This window comes from Zonotrichia albicollis, chromosome 22 (assembly GCF_047830755.1).
Source record: "Zonotrichia albicollis isolate bZonAlb1 chromosome 22, bZonAlb1.hap1, whole genome shotgun sequence".
Lineage (NCBI taxonomy): Eukaryota > Metazoa > Chordata > Aves > Passeriformes > Passerellidae > Zonotrichia > Zonotrichia albicollis.
The window spans coordinates 4,224,037-4,243,249 of NC_133840.1; the positions used below are offsets into that span (position 1 = coordinate 4,224,037).

The 19,213-nt window shown below is 41.3% G+C and overlaps 1 protein-coding gene across 2 annotated transcripts in view; it reads right to left on the minus strand.

The window, feature by feature from the left end:
* Positions 1-19,213, minus strand: part of TAOK1 (TAO kinase 1) — a 65,592-nt gene that overhangs the window by 38,158 nt on the left and 8,221 nt on the right. The gene's annotated exons all lie outside the window — the stretch shown is intronic.

Sequence of the window (19,213 nt, forward strand, 5' to 3'; positions counted from 1 at the left end):
TTTCTCACAGAAACAGCATCCAGAACAGGAGATACCCAATTCCACACCCGCTGCTCCTCCTTCTGCTCTGCTTCAGCAGAGGCAAACACACATTGAAATTGTGACTGGCATTTGAGACAATGGACAATAGGCCATTGGCAAACCCTTTCTTCAGAGGAACTTGCAACTTCAGACACAACTGGGAATGTATAAAATTCTTTCTGTCTGCACCATGAGCTCACTTTCATTTACTACAAGCTTTGTGTCTTGGAATCTATCCAAAATAAAAGTATTCTGTTAAGTTGTGCTAAAATCTTGCTATATCTTTACAACACGTGATGCCAAAAAACCACTACAAATAAAAAGCCCTTTTTCTCCTAAAGGGAGGTCTTAGGATTTCCTATCAAATCCCTGTAAATTATCACTAATAAAAACAATTCTGTCACTGGCAAACAGTTAATCACACATCTCTCTTCTTTCCAAAAAAAAATCTGTCTGGCCAAGAGTTGTGCTTTTTTTATTTTTATTTCATGTATCAAATTTGTTTTTTAAAAAAGTTGGAGGTTTATTTCCATTATGAAGATGTGAAGGACAACAAGCCTAAGTTTAAACAACACATCAGAAGGCCCTGTCCATTTCTCCTCCCTTTCTGGACACTATAAACTCCACCTTTTTCCAAGCCTCTAGATCATCAATGAATCATTTGTTTTCCAGTCCCTGCAGAGGAATTCCTGCAAGGATGGAAAAAGACATATTCCTGCATGTTTGTGCTCAGTGGTTCTCCTCTCTGGAGAGTTGCAGCATGTGCAAGTCCCACAGCCTGCCTGCTCCTCGTTAGAGACCTCCCAGCATTGCTGCAGAGCCTGGCTGTGAAACAGCCGAGATGTACCTGGCTGTAAAATCCACAGCAATCTCCAGTTTTTCTGAGGAAAGCATGCATGGGAGAGAGAAAGCACAGAAGGGAAGCAAAATCCAGCATTTTCCTCCCAGCAGTCAGCATTCAAAGAGATTTATAATGCAACCCAGAATGCATTTCCGTGATCGCCCGCTCTCAGGGGAGAAGGAAAAGCTGACACTGAAATCCCAGTGGTGGACCAAGCAGAAGAACTTCTACACACATACAGAAAATATGCAGCTGCTCACAGCTCTGCCACACTGCACTGCTGAGCACTCACACATTTCCTATGATGCAGGATCACTGCAGGAGCCTTGGAACAACAGCATCTGCACACAGCTGCCAGGGAGGCCGAGTGGGATGCACAGGATCGGGACTGTGATATCCCCACCTTCCCTTGCATAACACCATAACTAATACTGTGTGGGAAGGGAAATAATTAGCTCTAGCTCAGCCCATACCTGAAGCACACTACATTTATGAAAGCTGGAGGAAAAGTGGGGTTTTTGTTATTTTTCTTTTTCATATATCAACAATATTCCACTTGATTCCAGCTCTAGCAAGCACATAACACTGAAAGACAACTGTTTCACATTTACAGCTCCCAACAAAACAATAGACAAAAAGCATGTCAGAAAAGCAAGAGAAAGGAGCTGGGGGAAGGGAGCTGATAACCAGAGCACACTCAGTATTATTGAAGGAATGTTTCTTGGATCGACGGTAATGATGTCATGTTCCATCTTTTAAGAAGCATCAGATTCTTACAAAAAGGACATTGTTGTTCAAAAGCAACTGCTGCAATCCCAGAATGCCCTTTTCCCTACATCTGTTAGTCAGAGGGGCTAGGCTTGGATAAACCTGCTAATATGGCCAAAAGTCACATGTCGCTGTGAGCGAGCGTGCGTGTGAGAGCCAGCGCGAGGGAAAAGCTGAGATGGGTTACAGCCTGCTCCCCCTCCCCAGGGACCCCCACGCCAAACCAGCCACCACACTCCTTCCTGCTGTCCCTTCTGAGCATGCCTCTGAAATGTCAGCAACAGGAACATTTCTTCCTGCAGCTGAAACTCCTACCAGGCCCACCGACAACACACACAGGCGTGGGATGGGACAGAGCAGAACTCCTCACCTACTGTGATACACCTTAAAATACATTTTTTTCCCCCTTTATTCTTGAGAACATCAAGAAAAATTTCATTATCTTTATCCTTGGAAATAATTGCTGCTTTGAAATGCATGAGAAAAAAACCACTATTAAGTATTAAAATCTCTTTAACAGAATAGTCACAAACGTGTACATGACACTGTGCTTATCATTTGATCTCCTCAGATGGAGCAGTAAAATGCATTAATGTAAATTCCATCCATAAGAAATCCTTACACAGTCTCGCCTAATGAAGTGCTCCAATTTTTATGGATGCTACAATATTAAATTCCCTCTTCTTTTTACCCAGACAACAGGCACTGCCTGCCAAAGCCCAGCAGTGCCAGCAGCAGAGCTCTGCCTCCTGCCTTGCAGTAATGACACCTGAATGCTGTGGGGAAATGGAAAGCAGGAGAAGTGGCACACAAAGCAGCCATTGCATTATTTTAAGTGTATTAAAAATACAGGCGAGACTCAGGATTAAAACAAAAAAATCAACCCCACAACTAAACTGCCCTGAAAATTAAATCACACACCAGCAGGCAGCTGCTTTTCTGAAGTACAGTCAAGTTGCACTTGGGTATTTTACATTCTTCCACCAGTGCAGAATATTCACTACAGGGTTTTTGGACTGGTGCAGCAATACTGTTAAATACAATTGTTCCCAGTGGATGGGACTGATCATCTCACTTCAGATGAGATCAGGTGGCTGGATTTTGGCACTGGCCAAGGGACGGGCACTGAAAACAGGATACAGCACCCTCTGAGTTTGTGTGACTACCTACTGGCCACCTTGCAGGCTGCTAAAATTAGAAAAAATAAACCCACATTTTTTCCTAGGTGTCACTCATATGAAAAGATAATATTGCACTGCATAACCACAATTACCAGGACTTCAATCTTGACCAATAAGGTGGAGTAGGAACATGAGACAGATTCAAAGCAAACCAGGGAATGACCAAGGCACAGGACTATTTCCACATAGTAGTCTGAACTCGCTACACTTAGTGGCTACCATTACTGGTGTAAATGACACTGACTACAGGCCAAAATGTTTTATCACATTACTTTCATCTGAACAACTATCAGTTAGCAGAAACCACATGCACACATCCACAAAAGTCTATGAATCGATAAGATGTTACATCCCTGTAATTATGGCTACATTAAAGGTACACACACACCCCTTGAACCTCTGACACAAGAAAGCTGAAGATGAGGACGGGATAAGATCTGTTCTCTTTGGAGTTTTCTGCCTCCTGCCATGTCATCTCAAGCTCAAGTGAAGACCCACCCCTGTGACTAACATCCCCTGGGATGCTGCAGAGTGGAACAAGCAAAGCTCCAAATGGTCAGCTGCCATAATTAAAGTGCATATTTCAGTCTTCTGCTAGGAGACCTCAGAGAAATTAAAATCTGTCCACACTACACTAAACTCTCTGATAGATAACTCAGGTTATCTGTCAGTGTCACAGATAACCATTTTCAGGTAATATACACCAATGTACTAAAGAGAATGTGCTTGGCATTCCCTGCAGAAGAGAAGGGAATCACACACTGAGGTTATCACCTGTCCATATTATTTCTCAAGTTCCCATTCAGACCAACTGAGTGAATGACACTGACTAGAAGGTACTTGGTTACACTAACCATGAGATACAGTATAGCATTTTTAGTTCCTTAAGACGGTTCAAAAGTTTGCAGAAACCAAATTACACCACACATTGACTTGTAGATGATTAGCACTGAAAAGCAGCATGCTTTGTCCCTACAAATGACATTTCAAGGAACCAACACATCCAACAAAAATATGAGAACCAGAGCTAAACAAATATCATGTGAGCACAAAATGGAAACAACAAACAGATTTCTGCATCCATCATCCTGTGTTTCCCCATTTCACTGGGAACAAGAGCCACACAGGCTTCCACAATGGCTGTGGAGGCCAAGAGGAAAGCTGTCCTCTATTACTGAGCTATAAACAAAGTTATTTACAATTCGAGACATAAATCTTGTTTTATGTTATAGTCATCTGGTATCCCATACACTTAGCACAGTAACATCTATAAAAACTTCTCTTTGCTGTCAAACATAGCTACACTGTGTTTTTCCCTCATTGAATATATATGACACTTTAAAAACAAACAAACCAAGCAGGAGACCAGTTACAGCCCCTATGATCTTCACAGCTGACACTAACAGCAAAGACTAGAAAGTGAATATTCAACACAAAAAACTACTGGTTTTTCGCAGATCTTCTTATTCAAAGTAATAAAACAACCAACAAAAACACCCCTCACACCACTAAAAAACAACTACCCATCATTTAGAAACTGATATCTTGATTTTTTTTTTTTTAAAGAATCTGTATTGGTGGTAGTGCAAACAGTTGCTAAATCTTAGTGTAATTTTCTCTGGCATGATCTAATGCACAAGCACCAAATAAGATGGGGAATGAGTGTCATCATACAACTATCAAAAGTGGGAAAAGGGATTTTCTGTTACTTGCATGTGGGTCAGATCCAGGGAGTGTATGAAGCTGAGATTAAATTATCCTCTCAACACACTATTAAAAATTTCCTGAATGGCTTGCAGCTGACACTGAAAATTTCCACAACTATCCTAAATATGATAAACTGAAACTGTTGAAAGAACTGATTTTCAATTATTTTCTTTTACTTGCAATTACACCTGAAGTAAGAGCTAGATGGTAAGAATGCCTAAAGAATTATTAGATTTTTTAAATGCTTAAAATAACGAATTTTAAAAGTTTCTCTGTAGTATTGAATACTTGACCTGAAAGCACAAATTCTTTTGGAAGCAGCAGACAAATCACTCCTCATTTCTATCAACTCTGAATAAAAGCTTGCAATATAAAAAAGATGAAAGCACTCTAAGAAAAGTAAGAATTTAACCTGGAATGGAAAGGGGAAGGACTGCACAGTTCATGGGAACAGCAGAAAAGATGATGAAGGTCCAGCATCAAAAGACATGAACAACCATCAGGCAGTGCTGATATATGTGACTTTAGGAATGATGCCACTTGAACTTGATTTAAATTTATTATCTGCATTTAAATCAGCCCTCAGAATTTGTCAGGCTAAAATTCCATGCATGGAGTTACCTTACCCAGAAAGACAAAGGGCAGGAATTACCCACTACAGGTCCCATCACTTTATTGACTGTTCCCAAAGCCAGGTGCCAGCAGTGGTGGGGCCTTTTCACAAGGGCACAGACAGAAGTTCTGGTGGCTCCCCTGCAATTCAGGGAACCTGCAGCCAGTGTGAGACTGTCAGATCCAAGATTGTCCCCATCCTTCTGCACAGCTCAGCAAACACAGAGGGACTCAGGTCCATCAGGTCCTCCATGGATCCTGGGAAAGCACATTCCTGATCACTGCACCATGGTCTTCCTTCCAGCAAGCTTGTCAAAACTATATTACACTGTTTTTTATTGCTTTGCATTTCTTCAAACCTCTTAACCCAGGCTCTGCTCCACCCAGCCAGCCCTTTTTTTCCTGTCCTGACAAAAGCAGAGTAATTCTCAAGGGCCTTAACAAGCTCTAAGCACATGGAAGAAGAGTTACTGTGCTCACAGCAGAAGGTGGCTGTTTCCTTGAATAGCTCAAAATCAGCTTCCTGTCCACCCTCAGTGACCCCAGGCAGATGGCAGCAAGACAGTTGTGTCCCAGTGACTGTCACAATGGAAGGTCCATCAGCACCTCAAACCTCCCAGAGCAGACAGGAATTGTAGTCCCTTGCCTCATGCAAAACCCCGTATCACAGACTCCTTGTGCACTGGGCTAAGCCTCTCCCACCAAGCTAACAACATGTTATTTTTTCTCCTCCTAGTTCTGCAGTTTGGAATTTTTCCTAGAGTGGCAATTAAGGGAAAAAAAAAACAACAAAACCAAAAAAACCCCAGAAATGAAACAAGAAAAGGCTGGAGATGCAGCAAGGGGCATTTAATTTCTCCCATGGCCTGCAAAGGGGACAAAGGGCACTCAGGAACATCTCCCTTGGGATCCTGTAACTTACTTGTACCACTTAGTCGTGAGCTGCAGCTCAGACAAAAAAAGTGCTGACAAAGTAATGAACTTGCCTTTCTCTTAATGATCTTAAAATCATTCTTTTCAGTACACTTGTTCTCCACACTGCATCCACCAGGGCTGTCAGTCACAAAGGAAAAGGGAAATGCAGATGAATGACATTCTACACGAAACTGTTAGAAAAATGTTAAATACTCAGAAAAATATCCAAAAAACTGTCACCAAACTGATCATCCTAAAATAATGCCAACTGCAAGCAGAACAAAACCACCTGGAATGGGAAGAGCAAGTGGATTGTGGAATGTACCTGTGGAACATGGGAAGCCCCACTGAGATTCTTTTGCACACTGCTTTTCACTCCAAGCCCATGTACATGAGATTCTCTTTTATTTTCTGCCAGTCTCCAGGGGAAGGGGAAATTCAGAATAATTTTATTTCCAGGTGAGGAGACCCTTCTGTTGCCAAAGCCTGAAGCAGGTGAGATCTCAGACACTTCCATCAGGGGCACTTCACATGGTCTCAACTCCATGTACACCTCTGTAACAAAGTTCTGCTTCCTGCACAGGAACAGAGAACCTTCTCCACAGGAGTTCAGCAAAGAACAGGCATGAAATGCTGTCCCCTTTATCTTTCACATTCCCTCACCTAGGTATTTCTAGAAGGAATAGATTAGAAGGATAAGATGAATCTGCACCTGGATATTACAGTGAATTCTTGCAATTTTTTGTCTGTGTGAGCATCTATGTTCAAACAGGCTTTTCTTCCCCCCTCAGTCTTCTTTCTTCATCTGACAAGGAACAAGCCTACCATTCCTATAAGATTCCCTTTTCAATTTATTTTTAAAAGATTTTTGAGGAATGGTTCTATCCTGAAAAAACCTCTTTGCAGTTTTTTTTTCTTTCCCTCTCTGCTTTTCTACCTCTGTTTTTTTCTTTCATTATACTTTTTCACAGAATAGCCTCAGGAAGACACTTTTATGTTTGAGCACTGCTTGCATTTCTCTTATACGTGTACTTGTAGACTCTGTGCCTTACTTTGATTTCCTCTCAAGATTCTGACACTAAAATGTCCATCATCAACTCCTTGAATTACTTACCCCAGCACACTTTCTGATCCAGCTGAGCTGTTCTGCTTGGGTGTTTACTTTCCAGGAATGTCACTAACAAAAGGGTCAGAAAGTTGTATTTCCCAAACCTTTTCTGACAAGCCCAGGATCTGTGTTTCTGTGCTGGGTGTAAATATTTATTTTTAATTATTTCCACGATATTTCAAGTTTTCTACGAATTTAAAAGATAAGGTAAGTGTGTTCTTGTGTTAAAGACAAGATATTCTGAACAAACTAAATCTCTTTTGACAGGTTTCATATGCCAGTTATAAGCAAACACTACCTGTATTCTTGAAAATACTAGTTTTGTTAACTGGCAATTTTTACAATATCACTCACACCAAATTTACCACTGACCCTACCACTTAAACAACATATATAAAAGACAATACTCATGCAGTTGAGAAAAATTAATACTAATAAAATCTTGCTTTTTTCCTCCTACTATTTAAAGCAGAATATCCCAAAAGATCAAAAATTAGACCTACGGAACAGCTGAAGAACAGCCAACATTCATTTCTGAAAGACCAATGCTATGGAAGTTCAAGAAGTGCTCACCATTCCTTACCATGTTCAACACTAACATCTCCTGGATGTCTTTGCCTGTGATAGTTCTGGTACATTTATTAAGAAGGTCAGCTCTAAATTTAGTGATTCCTTAGGCTAGCAAAGCTATGAGGAAGGCAACTGGAAAAAATGAAATCTTCTGTCGCCCTTCTTTCGCAATTCAGTAAGTTCACAGTCGTTGCCAGCTCTTTTCCTTTATTAATGTAAAGCATCACATTAATAAATATTCTGTGAGTGCATCACTTAGAGCTCCATGGCCAAATCTGTCCAAGCAAGGAGCACATTTTACAAGGGACACAGTGTGGGAGATGCTGTGCTGGCAGCACACTGGCCAGGAAGAGGTTAGCAACAGGCCAGCTGATGAGAGTCAATTAAGTCTAGAGGCAAAAATACTGGGAAACTCCAGCTGCCCATAAAAAAAAAAAATTAGTCAGATATCCTAATGGGACTTGAGTTTAAAGAAACCTTTTCTTGACCCCTAAGCAATTCTGTCCCAGAACAATAAATAGAGTAAACGTAAGCAAATTAGCTATTTTGGATTCAGCATAAATAACTCAGAAATAAGCTTCTGAAGCTCACAACATAGATAATTACCCTTGAGAAAAGAAGTAATTAAAAAGTGGCAGTATCACCACAGTTTTTGAAAAGAGGCCTGAAAGAAAGCAATTCAAAGTCTTTCTGGTCAATCAGTAAAAAAAAAAAAAAAAAAAAAAAAAAAAAAAAAAAAAAAAGAAAAAAAGTTTAAATTGAGCTTGCAAATGAATTCCCTGGAGTGCAGAAGAACACTCTCACTCCTGCAAGAAGCTGTGTCCAACCCTCCAGTCCACAGGTCAGATTCTTATTTGAGCAAGTATAAACCTGGCAAAACTGATGCCAGTAGGAAGAACTCGAGGCAGAAAATAAAACCAAACACAAACAGAAAAATCCAGGAGAACTCTGTGTGATTCTGTAGGAACAATCTTACAAACCAACAGCGAGAAGCCTTGGGGAGTCACCCAGCCTGACAAAAAGCCACACAGGAGAAAAAGGGAATGGAGAGAAAGTAAATAACCTGCACAAAGAAGATAACTGGGTACAAGGCAAGGTGCTGTCACAGACCAGGACAGCTGGTCCTTCCATAAACACTTAAATTAAACATTACTGACCTATGGGGACGAGTAAGCAGCTGCCCCAAAGTCTGACGTAGCTCCAGAGTGACGTTCAGCTTTTGTCACAGCTGCTGTCCCCTTCCAGCAGCTGCTGCTGCTCCAGAAGCTCCCAACAACGGCTGCAACCAAACTGAACAGAAGAATTAACTGAACTATCAATTAGTGGGAGCAACATGCTAATCACTTGGTGACTGTGCTGCACTAAGGAGCAGAAAATGAACCATTTATGCACTAGACTATATGTCATTAAAAGAACAGAACAACTCAAAAGAATATTCAAAAAGAAGGGGAAAAAGTACACAAAATTACTGTGAGAATTAGTCATAGGTGGAAAACAGAATCATCACCTCTGAATTGATAGAAAACTAAAAAAAGCAAGAGGTCAGATAATAATTACATTACATTTTGAACAAGAGAAAATGTGCTTGCAACCAGAGTGACCACAGATAATGTGTGAATCCAGCATAATGTCTGCACTTAAGATCTGGATGGGATGGAAAGGTACATGACAAGTTTTATTTAGGGCAGCTGACAGCATCAAAAAGCACACAAGAACCTTAAAAATGAGCAACAAGACAGGAGATGAAAGGTCAAAAAAGTAAAGAACCATAAAGCAAACATCTACTCTTAAACTAAACATAACTCAGGAGCTGAGCCTGCTGCAGAAAACTCAGCAAAATGATTGCACAATTATGCCAAAGACAATGTCAGACCGGGTTTTTTTAAAAAACAAGATGAAGAAGCAATCAGAAAAATAATACAGAATTTCTGACAGTACTTGAAGAAGTCTCTGCCATGGCTGGAGATTATTCTTCATTCACATATAGCAGTAAAATGGAAGTACAGTAAAAAAAGCCTTAGAAATGGGAAGCTGTAAATGCCTAAAAAGACAAACTAAGCTTGAGAAGAAAGGTGTAAGAGTACTTAAAAATCATAAATAAGAATGCCATAAGTGCTCAGACTTCAAAAAAAAAGAGAGAAGCCATAAACTACAAGAGCAACATGTTTATAACACAGCAAAAGAATTCAACCAATCAAAGTACAAACAGCAAAATTAACCTGCAGAAATGACTGTGAGGCATTGAACCCAAGAGACAGAAACACTGCTTTTTAAACCAGAAACTGCTTTTTAAACATTTACATGAGCAAGAACATCCTCAGCCAGGTCAGGTAAGGTATTCCTGGATGCTCCTGGCACTGCTTCCCAAGCACCCAGGTTGTCACCACTGCCAGGGACAGCAGATAGGAGCAGACAGGCGAGGTATCAGAACCTGGATGACAATTTTTATGCTTCTATTCTTCTAGGGTCAAACAAGCACCATCAAAACACACCTTGCTATGAAAAAGGTCAAATTCTTTTAACACAGGATTTTCTAAAATACAGGATTACTATCATAAATAGAAAAAAGGTTTATTGAAAGGCTGCAGGGAAATAAGGAGAGGTTCTAGGAAGGTGCATGGCCCTTCAGCACTGGGCACAGGCAGAGAAGCCCTGTCAGAACAGATGACCAGTGAAAGGTTATTCTGTTCTTCAGGAGTGACCAACCCACTGCAGCACACAGACACTGCCAGAGCAGCAAGGATTTATAGCTGCTCACCTATGTTTGTAACTTAAAGCTCATTCAAAAAGGAGTTCAAACATACTTCAGCTTCAAAAGAGTTTAAAACCTTTTATAGCTGTTAAATCTGTGTTACCAGATTATCTGTACCCATAAATGGGATAGCTTTAATGAGCAATTATGTCACACGTTTCCAGAGCCCGTGAGCACCTCCTTTCCTGCTGGAATTCCCCAAAGTCATGGCAATTTGCTTTACTCCAGCTCAGGTTATTTTTTCCCCAGTCTTCACATGACTAAGCAGAACCATTTCCTACACAGCATACAACAATAGGAAGAGGCAAACAACCAAAACCAAACAAAAACAAATTTTAAAAATCCCCTTTTTTTACTGTTCTACATACTAGAAGGAATGCCTCTCCACTGGTTTCTGCAAGGTCTGAATCCCTTCTCTTTATGCTTTCCACTTAAAACAAAAAATAGTTCTCAGTGTGTATTAAGATAACAAGCATAACCTTTTAATTTGATGAGTTTTATTTGCTTTCATGGGGAAAATGTTCATTTTAACTAATACACAAAACAATTTGTGGTTCAGATATACAGAGTATGTCTCAATTGAATTGTTAAGATCACAGGACTGAAGGTCCAATTAAGTCCTGCTCCTGCTATTTTAAGCAACTTTATAATAGAATCCAATCATCAAATAATAACCAACTCCTGAGAACTTCTCAAAACCACTACTCTGATTACAAGGCTGCTCCAGAACCCTACTCCTATTTTGATTAGGAGCCAATTTAAGATTAAGAACTGATTAAGACTGATGTACAGATTTATTACTCTAAGTTTACACTGCCTTACTCTTTTTCCCACACCAGCATTAGTGTTTAGAGTTTTCCTCCCTTTTCAATACTGAGGGATAAGCACAAGGAGAGACAGAACTGTTCCCTTAAGCCTGTTAGCTGAAAAAAGCCAGTTTTGTCTCCCTTTATGACGCAGGAGAGAGCAGTGACTTCCCAGACCATCCTAACAGCCCTTCCTCACATCTGTCCCAAATGAAGTTGGGTTTTTTTTTAATCCTCCACCACCATTTCCCACATCTGCTTATTTCCTAGATATACAGCACAAAATTTTAAAAATCACCATGGTATCAAGGGATACATTCAAGTCTTTTGCATCGTTCCATTTCTAACTGATAAACCATATTTTTCTAGTTCATATATTTATATATAATGATTCTAAAACCCCAGAAGATTTGTTGTAGAAGCTCTGATGTCACTTTCACACAGGAACACACATCCTGGCAGTGAGAAATGAGACTGGAGCATGAGAAGTTTGTAAGGGCCTGCTTCCCCAGTTCTGGTAGTCACAGGTTTGCGTGCTACATTACAGCTGTTCTGACTGCTGACATCTCATCTCTTATGTACTTATATACCCATTACCATAGTAACCAAATTCCTCTGAACATATAATGCAATTTTTGTATCTGGTGTATTAGAACAAAATTATTAAGGTTACAAAGGCAAGCATTCCAAAATTAGCAAGTGTCAGAATTCAGACTGCCATCTCCCTTGCCAACCCATCTTCTTTTGCTGCCTCCCTCCCCATCTCCCAGGCTCCCAAGTCACCTCTCCTGCAAACCCCCAGCTCCAGTTCTCCATCAGCTCCAGCTCCTTTCTCTGCAGCCCCAGTTTCACTGCACTCTGTCCTGACATATTCTTATCTCTCCCCTCTCATCTGACTTTTATACCTCCTGCATTCACACCAGGCATTTTCCTCCTCCACACTGCCTGAGTGCTCTCCAGGAATGATTCACTGAACACAGGGCAGATTCCTGACAGTCTAGGAACTGGAAACAAGAGGAGCCTCTCCTGCAGCAAAAGGTCCTTCTGATCTCTCATAGTCCAGGGCTGGAGCATCTCCTGCTGCTCTCCAGGGATAACAGCCTGCTCCAGCACCAGGAGCTGCAAAATGCCTCAGCAACACTCAGTGCTGCTTCACCCTCCTATTGCCACTGCAAAGATGGGTCCCACTGGGGAATACACCCCCATCTCAGGGAGTGATGGCAAATACAGTCTCCATCTTGATGGAACTCAACATAAACAATTTAACCTTTATACTTTACCTGCCTAGAGCATTATTTTATACACATAAATACACTGCTAGGAGGAAGACACAGGCACGGAATGCTGAAGAGCTGTGTTTTCCCTGAACACCAGCACCTGCAAGCACTGTGGAGACAGGAGCTCAATCCACTGCAGTGAACACACCCAGAACATTCAGCACATCTCTCCTTACAAGTTTCCTAAAAAGTCCATCAAACCATGGACTCAGACATCCTTGTGCATGGCTGCCTCTCCACTAGAGAAAAAGGCTGAGTTGATACATCATTCTGCACACACAGAAGGTAAATGACGCCACCTCTTCTCCAATAACCTGCTTTTAAAAAATTATCTGTATCTTTTCTGGTCTGGCATTATTACTAATTGTCCTAAACACAAGGGATGAAAAGAGGTAGGTCAACATCTGCACCTGAAGCAAATACTTGGAACAACAATTCATAAACATGGCCCACAAAGCAAGTTTAATGCCCAAGATTCCTTCAGTTAACTCTTACTATTTTTTAAAAATTTTCTCTGATACACAACTCTTCAGCTCTCAAGTAAGAAATGCAGCACTTCTTTCTGGTCTGAAGAGAGGAGGAAAGACCTTAAGCCACTTGTATGCATCTACCAAGTGCTACAGCATTTTAAGGCTGGAATGGCAATTTCAGCTTATGTAGAAACACATCCATCCTAAATGTGACAGAAAACTGTAATCAGAAATTGCTCTGTTTCAACAGCACAAATCCAAACACCTCTATATTTCACAGGTTCTTTGTGTGCTCACACATAAAACCACTTAATCCAGCTGTTCTCAGCAATCATTCACAAAAGCAAATGAATGAAAAAGAAATAATTAGTAACCATTTCCACTCCTACCCTTTAACTGAGGGGAACAATAATTTGACTGCTTCAGTCAATGGACAAAACTATTTTCTGTGCATTTAAACAGAAGGTTAATTGAGATATGGTGGAACCAGCTCTCACACTTGGACTTTCTGAAAACAAGGTTGTCCTGCCTATTTCAAGGACTTTGGCCTCAGCTTTCTCAGGAAGTGAGGCAGGAAGCTTCCTACAGGTGACTTTTCCAAGACTGATGAACTGATCTTCAGGAGATATAAAGGAGTAGTGTTGCAAACAAAAAGCCAATTAAATTAATCTTATTTTTCTCCCTAAGCATTCCTGCTGGCAGGGAGGGGGCTGGAAGGCTGTGTCCTGGGCTGGGCTGGCTGTTCCAGGAGCTGCTGATCTGAAGGCAATCAGTGATTTGGTGCAAGCTAAGCCCCACTGCTCAGAGCCATCTAATGAAGGATGGGAGCTGCAGATGATTAAAACTAGCCAGAGCAATAAGCACACAGCACAGCTGGAGCAGGACTGAGCTCCATGGTTTGAAGGGCTTCCTTAAAATGGTCTGCAAATGTGGGACAGGAGGGGCCTGGCTCTAGCAAGACATGAAGAAGCATCAGGGAACAAGGACAGTCACAAGAACAGTTCCAAGAGAGCAGTGGCACAAGGGATCCTGCCAGAGAGGTGTTAGAAATTTTCCAAAATCAGTCACCTGCTGGTTTGTTTGGGTGTTGGGTTTGTGTTTGTTTGGTTTTTTCCCCTCAAAAAAAGGGCTTGATATTTTTTCTCCATTTTCATTTTGGCAAATGGACGATTCACATCACACTCCTCTTACATGACAGCTCTTAGAGAATCTCCCATTCCCCTGGAGAATTTATCAAACATTTTTAGACAAAGCAGAAGTTGGCTGCATTAGAGTTTCCATACTAGAGTGGTAAATATTTGAAGAAGAACAGCTAAGTTGGTGAATAACAGAATCATGACCACTAACATCATCTGCCTGGAGACTCTCAGCCTGCCAACAGCCAGAGAACATGGGGGCCAAAGGCTGTCTCTGCTCCAGTGCCTGTTTAGAGGGAGATGTTATCAAATTCCCTCCACATCTCTTTAGATTTCAGGAGACAAGCACCCACATCACACACACAAAAACCACCCTCACACCTTTTGTCAGCCAGCTCCCTGCAGGGGCACAGAGAAAGGAGGAGCTCCTCACCTCAAGAGGCTGCCTGTGAAGGGCACAGGTAGGGTGGAACAGCACAATAATACAGGACATTTTTGCACTACTGCAGTCTGCACTGCACCTTCTCCAGGGATAAATAAAATTCTGATCTCCACAATCTCCATGGCTGTCAATCTGACACCTTTTGTGAATACTAAATTCACACATACAAAGAACTTTTTCCTTTGTAGGTTTTGAAACATCTCACATGCCGTTTCCTACTGGTAACGGAACAAGCAGCATAATTTCATACCTGGCAATTTGAAGCCTCTTTCAGCAGTTTGGAATAATGGATTTTGCCTTTTTGTTTGTCAGTAGGAACAGACAAATAAGAGGGAAAAAAACAACTGCAAAGTTTCAAGCAACAATTCCTGTATTAGAAGAAGAGCTATTTTCTGACTGTTCATGTTGGCTAATAAACAAAGGCAACATCAGGTGTCCATTTTATAAATTCTAAGGATCTTGGATTTTTGAACTGGGAAAGTAGGACAACCTCCTGATACCTTGGGCAGATACCTCCCTAACAACCAACGAGCAAAAAGCAAGAACTGCTCCCTCATCATGCATGCAGCTCACCCGAGCAGCCCAGCTGGACAGGGAGCTACTGAGAGCTCAACATGCCATGCCAGAAAACACTATTTACTTTTTGGACACAAGCTATAAAGAGCAACCAAGAAGTAATTAAGGTTCTTGAACATAACAGGGCAAAAAATATCAGCTCCAGTGTTGCTCACTGCCCAGAAGTTCTTAATACATCTGGACAGCTTCTCAGAGACCACCAGCCCATCCTCTCCCTATCAATACCCAGTTTAGAGCCTCCAAAAGCCTCAAAAGGCCTCTCTGCAGATTATTTTGCAAAGTCATTCTGAATGAGGGAATATCTAAAGCTCTAGCCTGAAAAAGAATAAACCTATCCATGTTTACAGGAACTGTATTGCTCAGTATAGCTAACAAGCTGCATGAGAGCCAACTGCTGCCAGGCCACAAAAGGGCTCCCAGAAAGAGGGAAAAATTCCAATACATTCTTATATTAATATAACTCCAAAGGCTTGAATAAAAATCATCCTGGTTATATCAGCCCAGCAGTTGGTTTTGGCTGCTCCCCTGACTCTGGCCAGGACCCAAAAGTAATCTTGGTGGAAGGCTGCTGCTAGTACTACCTTGATATCTATACAAACACCTCAAATGTATGGGACAGTTCCCTGGTAGAAATTCACATAAGCATGGCAAGAAGACACTGTGCAGTGCTCATTTAAATATCTCCAAAATAATCAAAACCAGAGAAAGATTATATTAAAAGATAAAAGATCTCTGAAAGGAATATTTGGATATTCATGAAGTGCCCCTATATTTGCATCTGGCACAAAACATGCATCCCATCCTCCAGCAAGACACGAAGGAGTTATTTTTGAGAACTTGATAGTAACAACTGAAAAGAAATAACTCTGCTTCTCTCACTCTCTTTTTCTATTAAGCTAATTCCTGTTGTATAAAGTCAGCTTGAAAGCTCCTTTCAGAGCAAAAGAGGGAGGGAGGATAGGAAGAATCAGATCTGGGTGTTTTTTGCATTTGCCATTCAGGTCTCGTCCCCCCGTTTTGTTTTCCTGGAGGACGCGGCGGCGCAGACCTCGCACAATGATGACATCAGAGCCACAAAAAAAGCCAAACCCAAACAGGAGGGAAGCAGCTCTCCCTCCAACAGCTCCCAGCACCAGCTCTGCTGCTGCTGCTGCCTTCTGCACAATTCAAACTCACTGGGGCTGGGGGGAACCAAATATTCCCTCAGAACCCTGGCCCATGTGAGCAGCCCATGAAAATGAGGAACAGTCCTGCTCCTTTCCAGGCCAGGCAAAATCAAGTTAAGAAGTGTTTAGCTACTGTTCCCCTCTAGAGATACCTTGAACACTACATTGTTCTCTGCCTGTTTATACCTGTTTTATTGTTGGTTAGGAATTACACAGGCAAGTGGCTTTTACCATGATGAAATAAAGCAAAGTACAGCACGTTTAAGTCACTCAGCAAACTGGAAGCTGCTGTTTCAGAAATGCTTTATAAAGTTATTTTTTTCTGTATGAGGCAGGCACTCTGAGCAGCATCCTTCCTGCAGAGCAAGGAGCCACGCTGCACCAGGAGCAGAGGAACTGCTAGGTGTGCATGCATGCAGAGTGCAGCACCTGCACAGGATACAAACACACCTCTTGTGGTGAAAACGTGTTCATTCCTTGTCTGTATTTATTAAATCTCAGGAAAGGCCCTTGACAGAACACGTGCACTCACTGCTCCATGTCACAAGGAGATTTACCCTTCATCTAATACCTGAACCCAACACATTGACATGACTGGCAAGCTCAGAAATAGCAGGTTTTAAGTGAGAAATACCTGCCAAATCTTGGAAGAAAATCTCCATTTAAGACACCAAACTAGATAGCACATGACCACTCTCCTTGCTTCTAAGAATTTATGACTTAATTTTCACAACAACAACAAAAAGCAGGAAAGAAACAGAGAATTACAGAAGTGGAAGTTACTAAATATTCAGTGGTCACATGGTTCCACTTACACCTACTGAACAGCACAATGGTGACAAAGCATCTGATTGCTTTTGCTGTGATTTTTTGGTAATTGAACATGAAACTAAGAAAACTGCCATCTCTACCTTATGTACAAGCTCAATTCAGACAGAACACTAATAATTCCTCAAAGCAGCAAAACAAACCCAGACTTGCTATTAACTTAGGGACAATGCTCCACCAGGAACATCAGCTAACCAGGGACTATTCTCAGATTTTGTCCCCAAAAATATTTTTAAAATATGCCCTCACAGAGGATCTCCCATTCCTCCTCAGAACTCAAATGTCTTGTTATTACTCTACATTAAATACTAAGAAAAGGTTCTTCATCCAAAGGGTGTTGGAACAAGCTCTCCAGGGAAGCAGTCACAGGCAGAAAGTTCAAGAAGTGTTTAGACAAAGATCTCAGGCACATGGTGGGATTCTTGGGGCACAGGAGTTGGACTTTGATGATCCTTGTGGATCCTTGTGATCCCTTTCAATTCAGAATATTGTGTGATCAACTACCCTGAGAAATCCTCTCACAACAATGGCTGATTTCAGATCAACAAATGGCTGATTTCAGATCAAATGCAATTACAGATTTCTGTAAAGCAGCTGATGTTTTCTATAGAATTTGACTTCCATGCAGTAAGTGCATTCCAGTGTCTATCTGAAGATCTCAATCTCCTGCCTCAGCGATTAAAAGGAAGGAAAATAAAACAAGCAATTGCCTTTAAGGAAGCATCAAAACCAGGTGGTAACTCCAACCCAAGATGGAATTCTGCTTCTAAGCTGGAAGTCTGAGCTCTGCTGTCTTGGATGGGCCCAATGGAGCGTGCTGAGTCCTGCTGGGTTGACTCTGGAGACCAGTCAGGACAGTTGGACAATGACCATCTCTGTAATTTTCTGTTTACATATTTACAGAATGTATTTAAGTGGTGAGACCGTATGTGTCATGTCCTTAGAAATGCTAATCACAGGCATGAAATCACATACAGAAAACCCCTAAATCAGCAGGTGCTCGCTGCCTCCCAACCAGAAAATAAGCAGACAAGTAGAATCACAACTCACACCATCCTCTCCTTCCACTCATGCTGCTCCATATCATCCTTGCTTCCCCAACACCTATGTAAATAGGTAGGCAGATTTTGCAACAGGCATAATAAACAAGTATGAACTACTTCAAACCAGCACAGGTAACATTAGTTTCAAAGCTGAAAGCAGCTTTTGGAGAAAGCTTGCTAAATTTCACACTCCAGGTCTGTGGCAACATGGAACAAAAATCCCTCGGAAAAACAAGGTCCCAAAATACTGAGGACTTTCACACAGGTACTCAGACTTCAAGGTTTTAATGCTTTTTTGGGGTTATTCTATTTTAAAAGCATGACAGAAGCAACAAAATTTTAAATTTTATTATTTCCAGGTAAGCCCCAGCTATTTTACTGCAGAGATATGCCTTAAATAAATCCCCACACTGCAAAGACAGGTAGAGGAGAATCTAGAACAGATGGAAGTTACTGGTGATGAGCTGAGCAATGGCTCTCTCTGCAATGCTTATGGATTCCCAACAGGCACAGGGGCTGGGAGCTCCTCTTCCTTCCCAGGGCACCAGGTGAGAACCCTTTCAGCTCTTTACAGCAGTGTGCATTTGCATTACACAACAACTAGACCCTGAAGAAAAGGTGAGATTCAGCTGTGGCAGAGACTGCACAAACAGGGTCAAAGATACACTCTGCCTCCACAGATCTCCATAAAAATGTCCAGACAATACCCAAGTCTTTCCATTTTATATGCACAGGAATATTTTTAACTTAGATGGGCAGTCCCTGGTTATCCCTGTGCGTGACTGACTTCAAAAATGAAAAAAACTCAAGTTTGTTGTTCATCAAGTTCAGGGACTGATTTACAATGCATTAAAAGCCCTTTTCAGATTTATGTAAAGATAAAAATCAGCAAAAAGTCAGATCATAATAACAAAGAATATTAAAATTTTCAAGACTTAGCCAGCTTATTCATGAGCAGCATTAAATTGCCATTATGGTAAGAAAAATCTACACA